Source organism: Felis catus, chromosome D1 (assembly GCF_018350175.1).
Source record: "Felis catus isolate Fca126 chromosome D1, F.catus_Fca126_mat1.0, whole genome shotgun sequence".
NCBI lineage: Eukaryota > Metazoa > Chordata > Mammalia > Carnivora > Felidae > Felis > Felis catus.
Window position 1 is genome coordinate 106,945,360 of NC_058377.1, and position 18,438 is coordinate 106,963,797.

General features: G+C 46.7%; 1 protein-coding gene across 3 annotated transcripts in view; it reads right to left on the reverse strand.

The window, feature by feature from the left end:
* Positions 1-3,707: 3,707 nt before the first annotated feature.
* LOC109492175 (collagen alpha-1(I) chain-like) overlaps positions 3,708-18,438 on the reverse strand; it is a 48,771-nt gene continuing 34,040 nt past the window's right edge. For all 3 annotated transcript variants that reach the window (XR_006586676.1, XR_002736401.2, XR_002736400.2), the window contains exons 4-5: positions 4,427-4,554; positions 3,708-4,046 (exon numbers count right to left, since the gene is read on the reverse strand). The gene's annotated coding sequence lies outside the window, so the exon portion shown is untranslated. The remainder of the gene's footprint in view (positions 4,047-4,426; positions 4,555-18,438) is intronic.

Consider the following 18,438-nt stretch of genomic DNA (forward strand, 5'->3'; position numbering starts at 1 on the left):
TTTTTACTGAGCCATGCCTCTCTCCTTGCCCACATCCTGCACAGCTCCAGAAACAGCTCCAGGCTCTGTAGTCCTGCAGGATTTTCACCAACTGATCCTCACAGCCGCCCTACGGAGATAAAGCTTCGCATTCGTCACTGAAAAAATTACCTAACACAGCCGGGTTGGGGGTGGGAAAGGGGGGGGTCATTTCCACCACCTCCCCCCCACCCCAGAGATCTTCATCTACTGGGTCTACTAAGGCGATGGGAGGCAATGGCAGTCAGGACCCCATTGTGGCTTTTCACGGGCCCTACCTACTTTAACCTCCGTGAGTGTCTTCCTCTATTTAAAAAGAGAGAGAGAGAGAGAGATTTAATGGATTTTTATGGGCCCTGCAAATGTCTTTATTTTCTCCCATGGGAGGAAAAAATAACGCCTCTTCTTGACCCTCGAAGGTCATTTTTTCTCTTCTGATTTTAAAGTGAATTAAAATGTTTCCATGAGCCCCTATAGATATCGTGGGCTCCAGACACTACGTCCTTGGTGCCCAATGGTTGGCCAGGCTTGACTGCAATTGGCGAGGGGGGGGGGGGATAAGAGCCAAGAGAGAGGCCATCCATAGGGCGCGTGGGTGACTCTGGCTCTTGACTTCGGTGCAGGTCATGAGCCCCTCGTCAGGCTCTGTGCTGATAGCAAGGAGCCTGCTTGGGATCTCTCTGTCCTTCTGTCTCTGCCCCTCTCCCGCTTGCTCTCTCTCTCTCTCTCTCTCTCTCTCTCTGTCAAAATAAATAAACTTTTTTTTTAAATTAAAAAAAGAGAGAGAGGCCACCCAAACTAAGAAGACTTCTAGGGAAGATATTGCTAGAGGCAAGTCTTGAAAGACCAGGAGAAACCGAGGCCCGGGAAGGGAAGTGCTGAGTGAAGGAGGGGTGAGGGTGGGAGAGGCAGAAGAGGAACCGGGAATGAGCTGGGCGCCATGCTGGGTTCCATGCTGAGAAGCTGCCTTTGTCCTGAAGGCTGGAGGCCAGCCTGGAGCCTGTGTGCAAGGCTTTCTGGAAGCAGCCCTGAGAACAGGAGGGAGGGAGAGAAGAGAGAAAGATTGTGGACACTGTCCAGCAGTCCACACCCGCAATAGAAATGACATCAAGGGGCGCCTAGGTGGCTCAGTCAGTTGGGCGTCCGACTTCGGCTCAGGTCATGATCTCGTGGTTCGTGAGTCCGAGCCCCGCGTCTGGCTCTGGGCTGACAGCTCAGAGCCTGGAGCCTGCTTCGGATTCTGTGTCTCCCTCTCTCTCTGCCCCTCCCCCACTCATGCTCTGTCTCTCTCTCTCTCTCTCTCTCTCTCTCTCTGTCAAAAATAAATAAACATTAAAAAATTTTCTTGAAATGACATCAAGGCAGCGGGGCTAATGGAGAGAAGGCAGATGGTGTAAGCAGGGCCACACAGCCCAGTGTGTGCAATCTTCTCTGCACACAAGGGGACAGTTTTGGGGTGAAATGCCACCTGTGCCCCAGCTGAGTCATGCACCCTGGTGTCTGCCAGGAGGAAAGGATTCCTCTTCTCACCAAGGAGCGATGTGTTAGTCCAGCATGTGCCTGAAAGCTGCTTCCGCTCGGAGGGGTCGTCTTTCCCTAATTCACTAGCCCAAAGGGGGCCCTTTTAACTAATTTTTAACAAAGGCCCCTTAGAGGCCAGCCGCTGTCCTAGATTGAGCCATATCAAGAGGGTAGAAACCACAGGACATGGGGCGGGATTAAATGCCTGATCAGAGAAAGGACAGGCTAACTCCCAAGTATGTGGAGCAGGGGGACAGGGATATAAAAAGAAACAGATCTGGAGGGCGGAGACAGAATGAGGTCTGGGAAAAGATAAACTGAGGCATATTAAAATTTTAGGAATTTATTTGAGCAAAATCGATTCAAATGGGGCAGGGCCAAACCAGAAGTGGTTAGAAGCACTCTGTCGACGGGAGCTGGGGACAAAACTTTCATAGAGAAAAGGCGGAAGCAAAGCAAGGAAGTTATTGATTGGCTATAGCTCGAACCCTTGTTGGCTGTTTGCGATTGCTTCTCCCTAGGACTCACTTTAGTGACCTTGAGGTATTTACAGGTTTAAATTTTGGTTCGCTCACACAGGTGCGAGGGTGTTAGAGCCATCTCAGTCTAATGGCCTCCTTGTGTGACTAACTTAACAATTTCTCCCGTTTGGTCACCCTTTCACACGTGAGAGATTGACCACAAATTTGGAACGGGTACCACTCCCCGTGTCCATCAGAGTTGAATTGTTCTTAACCTTACCATGAAACCCCTCGTCATGACGAGGTCACGTCCACTGGAGAATTGCTTTTTGCTGTTTGTCAAACATCCTGTGTCTGGTTTCTCCCCGCTGATGTGCTGATGGCTGCAAATATCCATGTAAGATCCTCAGAGCACGGGAGGGGTTACAATGCTGACACGAGTAGGATAATCGTACCAAGGGGCTGAAGTGTACGCTTCGCCAGGTTCCCCATGAACCAAAAGAATCGGTGCCACGTAAGTCAAAGAATGTACCCGATGAGGTATCAGCCTGTGCTACCAGGAAGCTTGTGGGTTCATCGCTTGTATTTGAGTTTTTACAAAACCAGAGGTGTTGGTGCAGGTGCAGCAGACGGCTTTTGCTATGGCACAAGCGCCTCCTTTCTCAGCCGGCAAGTAATCTAAAGCAATCCTATTATCCAGAACCTTCTTAGCAAGAGAGTTTAGGGAACTTTGTTGTCCTACCATGGCCTTAGCAGTAGACTCAGCGATGGTCGCTAATCATGTTTGTTTGTATAATTCCAGGTGAAGGAAGAAGGGACTATATACATATATATATATATATAGTATATAGTATACATATACATATACTATATACTATATACTATATATAATATATACTATACTATATACATACTATATACTATATACATACGATATACTATATACATACTATATACATACTATACTATATACATACATACATACTATATACTATAGTACTATATATACTATATACTATATACTATATACATACTATATACTATATACTATACATACTATACATACTATATACTATATACTATATACTATATACTATATACTATATACATACTATATACTATATACTATATATACTATATATATATACTGTATATACTATAGTATATACTATAGTACATACTATATATATACTATATACTATATATATACTATATACTATATACTATATATACTATACTATATACTATATATATAGTATATATACTATATACTATATATTATATACTATATACTATATACAATATATAGTATATATATACTATATACTGTACTATACTATACTATACAGGCCTATATAGTATATATATATATATATATATATATATATATATATATATATATGTATATAGTCAATGGATTTCATTTCCAAATCCCAGATTTAGGGATCTTTAACTTAAGGCAAAGATTTAATATTTTAACTTTATAAAAGGGGCCTGTGGAACAATTTAGGCATACAACGGCATGTGGGATGTCAGTGAAATTACTCATAGGGTGAACTAAGGGGTCTCTCCCTGCACATCCCGATTTTGGCATGGCGTGGCATATCCAGCAGTTCGCTAAGTTTCCTGCAGTGGTAGTATTTGTGAAATCCTAATTATAGTGGTGTCTCCCCAGGCATTAATAGAGAGGAAAGCAAATAGCAGACAGAAGGAATAACGATTTCATATTGGAGATGGAGATCTTGACCCATGATCTTGGGAAAGTTGTCCAACTCAAGATGTTGACGGCTTCGGGGGAGGAAGCTCCCCAGTCTATGTTAACTTTACGTCTCTGGCTCGCATGCAGTTCTGAGTCCGGAGGAGCCCTTTTCAACTGGGACACGTGGACCCCAAGGTGCAAGTCCCTGAGATTTGGCTGCCACCTGAGTAGTAAGGAGAACCTGGTATGATTCTCCCCCTTCCAACGAGGTTCAAGGGCAACCTTCCTTAGGGGTTGTTTCCAGAAGACCCACTCTCCAGTTTCTAAGTTGTGGAAAGTTTGGCCACCTGTAGGAGGATTACAGGAAGCATCTTTTACCTGCTGGAAATACACGCGGGCATAATCCATTAAAGTTTTACAGTGCTGAGGCATATCAGAATGTATGAGTATGGGAGATACATGGGGTTCTATCATCAAAGTCATGGGTCTACTTGTTACTGTTCCCTTTCTAAGGCATTAATTTATGCTTTCCCATAGGTGTTGATCGACTCGCCATCCAAGCCAATGGTAGAACCTTTAACCATGGCAATCCAGTTGATTTTGTTAATTTAGGTAGCTTTAGTTTTAAGCTGCCACTTGTCCATTCAACTTTACCAGATGACTGAGGATGGTAAGGGCACCGGTAATGCCATTGTGTCAGCAGAGCCTTATTTCATTGTTTACCTACCCAGGGAAGTGGGTTCCCCTATCCCTGGAGATCACTCTTTGGACACCCCATCAGGAAATATATTTTCTAAAAGTTCCTTAGTCACCGTTGTGGCATCAGCTGTTCTGCATGGGAAGGTTTCAATCCACCTAAAGAACATACAATACAAACAATTACAAGAACGTATTGATAAACCCATTGCAGGGAGCCATTGAATGAAATCCATTTGTAAGTCTTCAAATGGCCCAGCAGGTGGTGGGAATGCTCCATTTATTACCTTAATAGTCTTTCCAGGGTTATGGGTGTGACAAATCAGCCAACTGGCCAACCAATTTGTTAACCAAAATTGGTAAACCAATTAGGCAACATTGGAACGGTTACCTTTTGTAATTTGGGTCATTTTCTCTGCACCGCAAGGAGTCGCAGAACGTAGGGCTTTTAGTGATGGCATTCTTAAGGACTGAAAAAGAACCGAGCACCCACCTGGGCCCTCAGGGAGTCCTCATTTAATATTAAACTTGCATCTTCGGTCATTCAAGTTACATACTGGAACAGTTTCAGTGCTGGCTGATTTAGCATAGAAGCCTGCTAGGGTGTTTCCCTGACACTCAGGTTCTGTTTTCCTGGTATGAACTTCAATTTTAATCGTTGCAATTTGGTTAGGCAATAGAGTAGCAGGGAGTAGTTCGTTTGCGACTTGGGGCCCATTTTTAATCGGGGTTCCATTAGAAGTGAGGAACTCTCTCTGTTTCCATAACATGCCCAAGTCATAGACCATCCCACAGGCCTATCTGCTATGGTGTAAAGGTTTACTGATTTTCCTCTGGAGAGCTGACAAGCCCAAGGGAGGGCATGGAGTTCCGCTCCGTGGTTCGGACTTCAGCTGGGGAAGATATCCCTTTCCAGTAGTTTATATTGAGTTGTTATGGCATATCCTGCTTGATATTTCCCTTTTGAATTCTTAGCGCGGGGACCCATCCACGAAGAATATCGCATCTGGGTTTTCCACCGTGTCCCATGAGTCAATGCGAGCCAAGACCTCCCGCCCAGGCAGGTATGCTGCTCTGTACCCTCGTCAGGCAGGGGGAGCAGAGTAGCCGGGCTGAGCACGTGGCAACGCTCACGATGGAGGTTAGAAGGTGAAAGTAGGGGTGCCTGCGCGGCTCAGTCGGTTCAGCTTCTGCCTCTTGGGTTCAGCTCAGGTCATGATCTCACAGTGCGTGGGATCAAGCCCCACGTCAGGCTCTGCGCTGACAGCACAGAACCCGCTTGGGAGTCTCTCTCTTCTTCTCTCTCTCTGCCCCTCCCCCCCCCACTCCAATAAACAAACATTAAAAAAAAAAAAAAAGAAGGTGAAAGGAGAAGGTTCTCATGTGAGCCGGCCTGCTGAGAAACGTTGAGTCTGATCAGAGCGTAATAGACTCCCGATGGCATGGGGTACTTTTAAGTGTAAGTCATGTCCTACCTAATACCAGTTGGGCTGAGGCTCCCACCGATCGCACTGCCGTGGCTACAGCTTTCCAGAAGTTTGGATATGGTTCGGCTGCTGGGTATAGCTGTGAACAGCTGGTCTACGTTTTCCTCCATGCGGTCGTGTTAGAATTCCTAGATTCCTGCTTACCGTGTTTTGCACAAATAAGGTGGAAGATTTAGTATCATTTAGGAGGCTTGGGGCTGGACTTTGTTGCAGGACTAATTTTGGTTGGCTAAAACTTTGCTCACACTTATCTCCCCAGGGGGCAGGCTCTGGCTTTGCCGCCCTTGTAAGCATTGCAATCAGAGAAGCATTGGGAACCCAAGATCCACAATGTCCTGAAGGAGACTCCTTAATGGTCTCTTAGTTGTGGGTCTGGGGAAACGCGGGAGAGTCTTTGTTCTTTCAGGTGAGACAGAGACTGCCTTTTGCAATCGCACCATGCCCAACGTGGTGGGCCTTGTCTTTTGAGAACTGGACTTTTTCCTTGGAGATCTTATGGCCTTTGCAAGCTAATTGCTATAAAAGAGATATCAAATCTAACTTCTTGGGCCTCCCTCCTAGGGGGACATACCAATGGGTCATCTACATATTGAGTGACGGCAGCGTTCTTGAGTGGGAACTGTAAGCTTGCTTATTTTTTGTGAAAAGTAAGGGTGTTGTCTCAGCAGTCCAGGTGTATTGTTGGTTGTTCCAAGTGAAGGTGGGCAAATATCGGTTCTTCCTGTCAACTGGGCTCCTAAAGACAGAGGAGCAGAGATCCATCACCACTGCGAACCGTTCTGAGTCAGCAGGGACGTTAAACAACAAGGTGTTGGAGATTTGGAACCACAGGGTACCTCGGTACCGCAATTTTGCTGACGGCACAGAGATCCTGGACGAAACACCAACCTCGTCCATTTGATTTTTTTTTAATGTCTGTTTATTTTTGAGAGAGAGTGAGACAGTGCCGGGGGGTGGGGTGGGGCAGGGGCAGGAAGAGAGAGAGAGACAGAGGATCCAAAGCAGACTCTATGCTGTCAGCACAGAGCCCGGCGGGAGGCCCGAACCCACCATCCGTGAGATCACGACCTGAGCCGAAGTTGGACGCTCAACCGACTGAGCCACCCAGGCACCCTGTCTATTTGATTTTTTTTTTTTTAACTTTTATTTATTTTTGAGACAGAGAGAAACAGAGCATGAGCAGGGGAGGGGCAGAGAGAGAGGGAGACACAGAATCCGAAGCAGGCTCCGGGCTCTGAGTTATCAGCACAGAGCCCGACGCGGAGGCTCGAACCCACAGACCGCGAGATCATGACCTGAGCCGAAGTCAGACGCTCAAGTGACTGAGCCATCCAGGCGCCCCCCCCCCCCCCATCTATTTGATTTTTTAATGGATTAGATAGAAGAGTTGTAGGAAGCAGTCCTCGCTTCGTTTGGCCTTCCCCAATTGGTGAGAGCCCTTTGCTTTTAGTGGAAATTCAGCCAATTTAGGCGGGGGTTAGGAATGATCTATTTGGATTTTTATGGGTTCGGTTCCATTAATTTTGCCTCTGTCGGTTGAAGAAGAAGCCCATAGGCATTCAGGCACTTCTGAGAGATTGGGACTCTTATTTTATTTTATTTTTATTTTATTTTATTTTATTCTATTTTACTTTACTTTATTGTTTTGTTTTGTTTTGTTTGTTTTTCATACCTTTGAGTCTTAATTTCACCAATTTCTATTGGCAGAGAACAGAGCAGTTCCGGTTCAGGAGGGTTCAGGAAATTCTAAGGTCATTTCTCCTTCTGAGTTAAATTTTACACGACTCCTGAATTTTTTTTTTAATTATTTTTTAACGTTTATTTATTTTTGAGACAGAGAGAGACAGAGCATGAATGGGGGAGGGTCACAGAGAGAGAGGGAGACACAGAATCCGAAACAGGCTCCAGGCTCTGAGCTGTCAGCACAGAGCCCGACGCGGGGCTTGAACTCACGAACCGTGATATCATGACCTGAGCCGAAGTCGGACGCTTAACCGACTGAGCCACCCAGGCGCCCCTCGACTCCTGAATTTAGAAAGCACATCTCGTCCTACCAGGTCTGCTGGGCCAGTGGCACACGGGAGGAAAGCGTGGGTCCCCGAAAAGGACCCTCATGTCATTGGGACTGATTTCGATACAGGTACCCTTTGAATTTGGTTAGAAACCCCCACTCCAGAAATATTCTCTTTCCTCCAAAGGGGTTTCTGTTTTATGAAAGCAGTGTTCCAGGTAGATAAGGCTCTCGGATCCACCCGTGTTAAACAGGACTCTCCATTAATGTTCCCCTTGCTTGTTGAGAGGTATCACTGATAACGATTTGTATGAGGATCCCTCAGAGCCCCATCAATGCTTATTATTATTTTGGTAACAGGGGAACATCTTCCCAGACCAGCTTGGGTCCCTTCAAAAGATTGTTTTTAATCTTTATTTTTGAGAGAGAGAGACAGAGCATGAGTGGGGGAGGAGCAGAGAGAGAGGGAGACACAGAATCCGAAGCAGGCTCCAGGTCCTGGGCTGTCAGCACAGAGCCCGACGCGGGGCTCGAACTCACGAACTGCGAGATCATGACCTGAGCCGAAGTCAGACACTTAACCGACTGAGCCACCCAGGGGCCCCGGCTTGGGCCTCTTCAATAGGCAACTTAGTTTGGGCCCAAGCCTGCTAATGAATAAGGAAGTCAGGGCGTCTTTCTGTGCCTGCGTGTAGTAAAAGAAAGCTTCGAGTGTGTCACAAAAAGTGTTTCCAGTCTTGTGGTCTGAGACTGGTTCATCCTTCTTTTGTTGGCAGGATTGAATGGTAGTCTTTTGAGGAAATAGTTCATCAATCCTCTCAAATGGGTCTTGGGCGTTTGTTTCTAGTGCGTTTTGGCCCATCTCTGGCGGAGTGAGTAGTATGTGAGTCTTTAATATCTCTCTCAGTCTCTTCCCATTTGACCTTGGCTGTCCATTTTCAGGTGACGCGAGGACCTTATGTCATGTGAATAAATCGGTAGAGGTCTGGGAGCCCCGGATGGTAAGCTCTATTAGAATTCTAAATTTCAGGGATCGCCTGGGTGGCTCAGTTAGTGAAGCCTCTGACTCTTGATTTTGGCTCAGGTTGTGGCCCCAGGTCATGAGATCAAGCCCCGCGTCAGGCTCCGAGATGAGCAGGGAGCCTGCTTAAGATTCTCTCTCCCCCTCTGCCCCTCCCCCGCTTGCGCTCTCTTGTGCAATCTCACTCTCTCTCTCTAAAATTAAAAAAAGAAGAATTCTAAATTCCTGGGGCACCTGGCTGGCTCGGTCGGTAGAGCGTGCGACACTTGACCTTGGAGCTGTGCATTGGAGCCCCACGTTGGGGGTCGAATTTACATCCAAAATAAATTAAATAAAATTCTGGCTCATCTTCTGAGTGTCAAGGGATTAGTAGATTCAGAATATTTAAGGAGAGGAGGTAAAGGGAAGAAGCACTCAGACAAGTTAGTCAGTGTGCATTTCTTTTTTTTATTTTTTTATTTATTTTTTATTAAAAAAAATTTTTTTTTCAACGTTTATTTATTTATTTGGGACAGAGAGAGACAGAGCATGAACGGGGGAGGGGCAGAGAGAGAGGGAGACACAGAATCGGAAACAGGCTCCAGGCTCTGAGCCATCAGCCCAGAGCCTGATGCGGGGCTCGAACTCCCGGACCGCGAGATGGTGACCTGGCTGAAGTCAGACGCTTAGCCGACTGCGCCACCCAGGCGCCCCCAGTGTGCATTTCTTTATAGATTCAGCATCGGCTTGTTGTATATGCTTTTCATTTGCCTTTTGTAAAGAATCTTTAAAAAAATTTTTTAATGTTTATTCTTGAGAGAGAGAGAGAGAGAGAGAGAGAGCATGAGTGGGGGAGGGCAGAAGAGAGGAGGAGTCACAGAATCCGGAGCAGGCTCCAGGCTCCGAGCTGTCAGCACAGAGCCCGACCTGGGGCCTGAACTCACGGACTGTGAGATCATGACCTGAGCCAAAGTCAGATGCTTACCGGACTGAGCCACCCAGGTGCCCCAGTGAACTGGTTTGGGGAAATTCGGGATCCTTTTTCTAGAGCATCTCCTAAATGGATAAGATTAGGTGAGATTCCCTATCGTGGCCACTGGAATTTTCAAGATTACCTTTAGTAAGGTTAGCCCACTGGTTCAAAACACAGAGGTTCCGGGCCCTCCCTTTTTTTTAAAGTTTATTTGTTTATATTGAGAGACAGAGGGAGGGAGAGTACATGCACACATGTGAGTGAGAAAGGGGCAGAGAGAGAGGGAGACACAGAATCCCAAGCAGGCTGCGCATCGTCAGCACAGAGCCGGATGCAGGGCTCAAACGCATGAATCGCGAGATCATGACCTGAGCCAAAACCAAGAGTTGGACATTTAACTGGCTGAGCACCCCCAGGCGCCCCCTGGCCCTCTAATTTCTATTCCTAGAGTTAGTTGGGGTTCCAGATGGAGGAAGCCCAGGTTGTTTAGACTCAGAAAAACCCATTTCTCTCTCTCTCTCTCTCTCTCTTTTTTCTTTTTCTCTTATTACACGAGGCCTCACACTGGACCCAGCCCAGCTTAAGTCAGATTCAGTCCGACCTTGGACCCAGTCCAGTTTCTAAGTTGGACCTAGTCTGATCCTGGACTCGGTCCAGTTTCTTTTACATTGGCTGACCCCAGCCCCGGACTGGAGAAAGGAAATGCTCGGAGAAATTCAGAGAGCTCTTTTCAGGGCAAACCCCCCCCCCCCAACCCCAGGAGGTCAAATCCCAGGGGATTTGCTCTACTCGCCCAGAGTCAGTGAGAAAGCTCAGTTCTCCAGCGAGTGCCCGCTCCTGGTCGCTCACTGCTCCCGGGGCCTTTGGGGGTCTCCTTCGGATCCCCCTGCTGGCCGGAACCCTTCAAAGACAAACTGAGGCATATTCAAATTTTAGGTATTTATTTGAGCAACAATCCACTCGAATTGGGCAGCGCTCAGCTGCAAATGGTCAGAAGCGCTCCATCGGGGAGCTGGGAAAAACTCGATTTACGGGGCAACGGAGGAAGCAAAGTGGGGGAGACTATGGATTAGCTACAGCTTGAATCCTAGTCGGCTAATGTGACTGGGCATCCTTCAGGTTTGCTTTCATAACCTTGAGGGACTTACAGGCTTGGGTTTGGGTTTGCTGAGGCAGGCCCTGCGCCGTTAAAGCCACCTCAGCTTAGTGGCCTCCTTGCTTAATTAACAGGTGACGAGCTGGAAACTTTGGGGCCGGTATGAAACCCAGAACACCTCATGTTTGCTCCTCGCCTCTCCCCTGCAGTTCTCTGACTCAGATCCTTGGTCCACCATGTTGTGTCTCCATAGGGTGGCTGGTCCTAGCCTACAAGGGCCAGGGCCACCCAGGGCGCGTGGGGGCCCTCCATCCCCAGCGCCTCAGTGGTTCCTTGGGCGGTCCCCAAGGGTGGAAGGAAGAGCCCGGCTGCTGACCGGAACGGAGGGACTGGACTGGCCACGTGCCCCGAAAGGTAGACCTGAACTCTTTCAGAGAACAAGGAGCCTGTGGGTGTCAAAGGGGTGTAAATGTAGCTTGTAAGTTGAATCACTCCGGGGTGCCTTGGCTGTAGGGCAAATGATACTTGCTGGGGGCTGGAGGGTGTTTCCTGAGCTCAAGCCCCGCGTGGAGCGTTGCGATTACTTTAAAAAATGAATAAATATATAAGGAGCGCCTGGGTGGCTCAGTACGTTGAGCATCTGACTCTTGATTTAGGCTCAGGTCATGATCCCTTGGTTCCTGAGATGGGCCTCCTCATCGGGCTCCGTGCTGGTGCTGGGCGTGGAGCCTGCTGGGGGTTCTGTCTCTCCTTCTCTCTCTCTGCCCCTCCCCTGCTCGTGCTCTCTCTCTCATAAATAAATAACTAAACACATCAACTTTAAAAAGAAAGAAGATAGGGGCGCCTGGGTGGCCCAGTCGGTTAAGCGGCCGACTTCGGCTCAGGTCATGATCTCGCGGTCTGTGAGTTCGAGCCCCGCGTCGGGCTCTGTGCTGACAGCTCAGAGCCTGGAGCCTGTTTCAGATTCTGTGTCTCCCTCTCTCTCTCTGACCCTCCCCCATTCATGCTCTGTCTCTCTCTGTCTCGAAAATAAATAAACGTTAAAAAAAAATTTAAAAAAAAAAAAAAAAGAAAGAAGATAAAAAAAAATAAGGGTGCCTGGGTGGCTCGGGCGGTTGAGCGTCCCACTTCAGCTCAGGCCATGATCTCAAGGGTTCAAGTGAGTTTGAATCCTGCATTGGGCTCTCTGCTGTCAGCGCAGAGCCCGCTTCAGTTCCTGTCTCCCTCTCTCTCTCTCTCAAAAATAAACAAACAACAACAACAAAAAGATCAAAAATGAATCATCCCTTGTAAAATCCCGAAGGAATTGCAAACGTAAAGATTATCTCCCGGTATAAACTAAAACTTCCGACTTTGTAGGTATGTGTTGGGGGGGCGGGGGGGGGGGAGTTCAACCCCAGCACTTCAACTTGAAAATGAAGCAGCCAACATTTGTGGGTTTTTTCCCCGTTTGTTTTTAGAGAAGAGAAAACCGGCAAGCTGTTCCCCAGTGTTAACTTAATCGAGTGTGCAGGTGAGTAGGATGTGACATCCCAAGAGGGACAGTCACAGATGGGAAAGAAGTAACTCATCCAGAAACACAGCTGGTATTGGTGTAAGGAAGTCTTAACCCCCGACCTGCCAGTCCCTAAATCCCTGACACTTAAACCCCCCCTTTTTTTTTAAATTTTTTTTTCAATGTTTTTTATTTATTTTTGGGACAGAGGGAGACAGAGCATGAACAGGGGAGGGGCAGAGAGAGAGGGAGACACAGAATCGGAAACAGGCTCCAGGCTCCGAGCCATCAGCCCAGAGCCTGACGCGGGGCTCGAACTCACGGACCGCGAGATCGTGACCTGGCTGAAGTCCGATGCTTAACCGACTGCGCCACCCAGGCGCCCCATAAAACCCCTTTTTTTAATGGGGCCCCTGGGTGGCTCAGCCGGTTAAGCGTCCAACTTCCGCTCAGGTCATGATCTCACGGTTTGTGGGTTCAAGTCCGGCATCAGGCTCTGTGCCGACAGCTCAGAGCCTGGAGCCTGTTTCGGATTCTGTGTCTCCCTGTCTCTGCTCCTCCCTTACTCATGCTCTGACTCTCCCTCCCCCCCTTCTCAAAACTAAATTAAAAAAATGGTTTTCAAAATTTAAAATAAAAATTAAAACTTTTTTTTATTATGAAATATTTCAGACATACGGGGGGAAGCTATTATATTCATCCATATATATACCCGTACCTCTCAGCTTTTACAAATCTAAACATTTGGACATGTTTGCTCAGAAATAAAATATCAGAGACGGTTGATCTCCTCCACAAGCCTTCCTCCTCCCTTCCCCGCACACCCTCCCCGAGCTAACGCTTCCTATGGCCTGCTTATTCCCAAACTGCTTCTGATACTTTCACTGCTTATGTCCATAAACACCATAAATCAATGACTTTCCCGGGCGTAAGGTTGAAATAAATGGTATCGCTCTAGGGTGTTAATTCTGGAACTTTCCAAATTTCTTGCACTCTCCCCACGCCACACAGTCTATTCTCAAACACATGCATTTTTTTTTTCCTTTTTTTTCTTTCATTCGCTCTTGTTTCTTGACTATCTGTTCCAAATATTGCCACCAAGGTTGACTCCCTGATAAAAACCCTGGCCAAGACCCTGGGATTTCTGGATCGGCTTCTGGAGGACCTGGACCAATGAAGCACTCTTAATGCCCAGGCTGTACGATTCATTAGGGTGATGTGATCAATGAGGAAATACAGGACAACATACCTGCCCCTATCCAAAGGAAGGATAACTCTAAGAGCCACGGCACAAGTGACCTGAGTCCCTGCCACCCCAGCACTGCCGGGATAGAAGCATAGAAGGTCCTCAGAACCAGCCCCAGATGCTGGCCTGTGGCCGGGCCTCCAGCTTCTGGTTGTAGGGATGTCTCCAAGATGGTCCCAATGTCCTACTCTTCCTGATCTGGAACATGAACGTGTAAAGATGTGAGGCTTCCCCCTACTTCTCCACCCTACTAAGGACAAGTCCCACAATGGCCCAACTCCTTGATTTGGCCACAGGCAGAAAGGGGGAACAGAGAGTAATTGACTACCAAGGCCTGCATTCCTGTCCTTTTTTCAGGGTGTCAGACGGGATGGGGCGCGTTCAGGGTGTATGGCCGTAGACTCTTCCAGTGTGTCAAAGCTGGACATTTGGGATTCCTCTGTCCCTTTTCTGTAACCTGTCATCCAACACGGAGCATTCCAGTGGTTGCTTAATGTTTCCTTAATCCGGTCTCTTTGTATGAGTTGGAAAACTTTCGGTGGTAAATGACAGAAAACCCAACTCAAACTGGTTTTTAGAACATTTTTTCAGGGGGAGAGGGTGTACGTTTGTTTTGTTTGTTTGTTTTTCCTCACTGCTGTGGGAGAATCAGCAGGCCACTGAGTTTGGAAGCCTGGGTTAATAGAAGCAGAGTAGCGGGATTGTTCCAGAAGGGAAGGATCTCAGGAGTTGAAGGCAGTCCTGGCAGGATTCCAAGGGAGGCAGGGAAGGGCTGCCGGTGGACACCTCCAAGGTCTTGAGAGCAACGGGAAGATCTCTGGACTGAACTCAAGGAGGAGTTTGTCAAGCTCTGAGAAAGTCTAGCAGTGGGTCTAGGTGGTCAGAAAAAAGCTCACCTGTGAAAGCCAGCGCACCGGAGGGATCTGAAGGCAGGGCCGGCGTGGATCAGGTGAGTGCGGTTGGGGAAGACCACTCCTGGCATTCTAGCATGTGCAAAGGGAACAGACTCAAGAAGGAAGTAGTTGGGGCGGGGAGGGGGCATCTGGGTGGCTCAGTTCGTTAAGCATCTGACTTCAGCTCAGGTCATGATCTCAGGCTTGGGGGGTTGGAGCCCTGCATGGAGCCTTGCACTAACAGTGCGGAGCCTGCCTGGGATTCTCTCGTTCTTCCTCTCTTTCTGCCCCTCCCCCAAGTGTGCATGCAAGCACTCTCTAAGTAAATGAATAAACAAACAAACAAACAAAAAAAAAAGAACAACAAAGGAGTGGGGGGGCACCTGGTTGGTTCAGTTGGTAAAACGCGTGTGACTCTTGATCTCGGGCTTGTGAGTTCGAGCACCACGCTGGGTGTAGAGATTACTTAAAACCAAAATCTTTAAAACAAGAAGAAAGAAAGAAAGAAAGAAAGAAAGAAAGAAAGAAAGAAAGAAAGAAAGAAAGAAAGAAAGACGGATGAGGTATGGTGTGAGGTAGGCCCAAGTATGCAGGGTTTTAAAGACTTACACCACTCGCCTCCAAGAGAATCCTGATTAGGGGAAGACCCCTGGTTGAATTTTGTACATGTTGAACTTGAGATGCCTCTGATGTTAAGTAGGCTGTTGCCCACATGGGTCTGAGCTGGAGGTTTAAAATCACAATTCCCCTTTTATAGATGGTGATTAAATTCCTCAGGCCTAGAGCCCAACGTGACACAATGTAGGGATTTAATGAACATATGAATGAGTGAATGAACGAACGAATGAACGAATGAACAAATGTAAGAGTCAGATTATTCGTTAGTAGCCCTTTAAAACCAGAAATTCTGACCGGTCCAGGTAGATGGGATAAACGGAATGAATACAGCTAAAGAAAACATTAGTGAACTGGGTGATCAAATTGAGTAACTTTCCAGAAGGAAGAAGCAAAAAACAAAAATAATAGAAAACATAAAAGAAAAATATAAGATACATGGGGCGCCTGGCTGGCTCGGTCCAAAGAGCGTGTGACTCTTGATCACGGGGTCATGAGTCCGAGCTCCACTGGGCATAGAGATTACTTAAATAAATAAAACTTAAAAAAAGAAAAAGAAAAACATAAGATACAGAGGATAGAAGTAGAAGTAAAAATATCCAGACACAAACATTTCAAAAAGAGAAACATAAAAATGGATTGGAGAAAATGTTTGATGGCATTTTTTTTAATTTAAAATTTTATTTATTTATTTATTTATTTATTTACATCCAAGTTAGTTAGCATATAGTGTAATAATGATTTCAGCAGATTCCAGTGATTCATTCCCTATGTATAACACCCAGTGCTCATCCCAACAAGTGTCTTCCTTAATGCCCCTCACCCCTTTAGCCCATCCCCCCCACCCATAACCCCTCCAGGAACCTTCAGTTTGCTCTCTGTATTTAAGAGTCTCTTATGTTTTGCTCCTTGGTTTTATATTATTTTTGCTGCCCTTCCCTTATGTTCGTCTGTTTTGTATCTTAAATTCCACATATGAATGAAGTCATCTCATATTTGTCTTTCTTTGTCTAATTTTGCTCAGCATAATACCCTCTAGTTCCATCCACGTAGTTGCAAATGGCAAGATTTCATTTTTTTTATTTTTATTTTTTTTATTTAAAAAAAATTTTTTTTCAACATTTATTTATTTTTGGGACAGAGAGAGACAGAGCATGAACGGGAGAGGGGCAGAGAGAGAGGGAGACACAGAATCGGAAACAGGCTCCAGGAGCCATCAGCCCAGAGCCTGACACGGGGCTCGAACTCACGGACCGCGAGATCGTGACCTGGCTGAAGTCGGACACTTAACCGACTGCGCCACCCAGGCGCCCCTTCATTTATTTTTAGTATATGTGCTGCCAAAGCGAGCACAATGTTTTTATTTATTTTTGAGAGAGAGACAGACACAGAGACAGAGACAGAGCACAAGCAGAGGAGGGGCAGAGAGAGAGGGAGACACAGAATCTGAAGCAGGCTCCAGGCTCTGAGTTAGCAGCACAGAGCCCGACACGGGACTCGAACCCACAAACCGTGAGATCATGACCTGAGCTGAAGTCAGACGCTTAACCTACTGAACCACCTGGGCACCCCCACATGTGCCCCTTCAAAACAATACACGTATATCCCTTGGATAAATATCTAGTAGTGCAATTTCTGGGTCATAGAGTGATGACATTTTTTTAAAAAGATGAATTTACTAGAATTTTTCAAAAGATCAAAAGGCTCCACTCCCAACCAAGATACAGAGTTTTCAGCAGGTCACTGCTCCCACTGCAAGAATTAGAAGGGGGGGAAAAAAACCCAGAAAAGTTGCAAGAACCATCTTTTTCAAGAGAGCAGAGGGCTATAAATGCAATGCTATGAATGAATGAAATGAACAAAAATTTCAAAGACAGAAAAGATTCTCCTTCCTGAATGAGCTGAGGATCACTGCTCACATAGTCTTCCCTGGGGCCATTGCCAATTCTGGCCACAAAAGCTTAGCTCAGGCAAAGGGACCCAACCGGGAGAATGAGAAACCAGTGGAGTTGCTGGTGGCCATGAGGAGCTGCGGGCTCCTGGAAGCTCCTAAGTAAAAGAGAGTGAAATCTTCTGCAGCCTCATCATGTTTAGAAAACCGAGTCCCATTCGAGAAAGAGGGCCTGCCTGGAGCAAAGGATATTTGCCAGATTTTGAAGGTATGTGGGGTAGGAGGCAGGAGAGTTAAGCTCAAAACCTCCAAAATTCAGAAAGTCTCCCACTACTCATAGGTTGAGACAGAGGGCTTCCAGAACTGAGGAAGGAACATGTCCGGGAAATGAAGACGAAACAAAGTTAGGTAGAGTTTTGGTAAAACTGGGTCTCATCCCCTACTAGATAGATGTGAGCAGTTTCTTAGTGCATGAGCCTAAAAGAGTACAGATAGAACATTCTCTGGTGGGAGATAAAAATCATCTCCATAAAAGTCAGATGGGCCCAACTTTGGGCCCAGTACGTAAGAAGTTTGGAAGTTACCTATCATAACCAGTAAGCAGGTGAACTACCTGAAAAATGAACAATTCTTCTTAGGTCTGTAAGAGAAGGGAGGTCACAGGGTGCCTGGGTGGCTCAGGAGATCAAGCGTCAGACTTCGGCTCAGGTCATGATCTCGCGGTTTGTGGGTTTGATCCCCACCTTGGGCTCTGTGCTCACAGTTCAGAGCCTGGAGCCTGCTTCAGATTCTGTGTCTCTCTCCCTCTCTCTCTTCGCCCCTCCCTTGCTCATGCTCTGTCTCTATCTCCCTCTCTCAAAAAATTAACATTAAAATTTTTTTTAATTAAAAAAAAAAGAGAAGGGTGGTCACAGCAAGTGATAGAAGGTCTCAGAGTGACAGGGACACGTGCAGTGAGTCCCCAGAAGTGACCTCGCAAATTGGAGAAACAGACACGTGAATACAGAGAATCCAAACCTACCAGAGCAGAAACCCACAACCCGAAACTTCCATGGGAAGCAGCGCTGGGGTAGGGAAACCCCAACTGTAGGTGACAGTTGCTGGAGGCTCAGTGTGGACAGCTCTGAGAGTTAAAATCTCTAGGGAGACTTAGTCATAAGGGGGCCCTGACACTTTTGTCAGTTTTATCTCCAGGAGCTCGACCCGGTTTTCACAGCATCAGAGAAAAATTCCCTTACGCTTCTGGCCAGGGAAGGGGAAGAGTAACCATTTTGAAATATGCCAAGTATTCTGTCCTTCTTAACAGGATCTGCCTTCAAGAGAAGCTATTTAACCA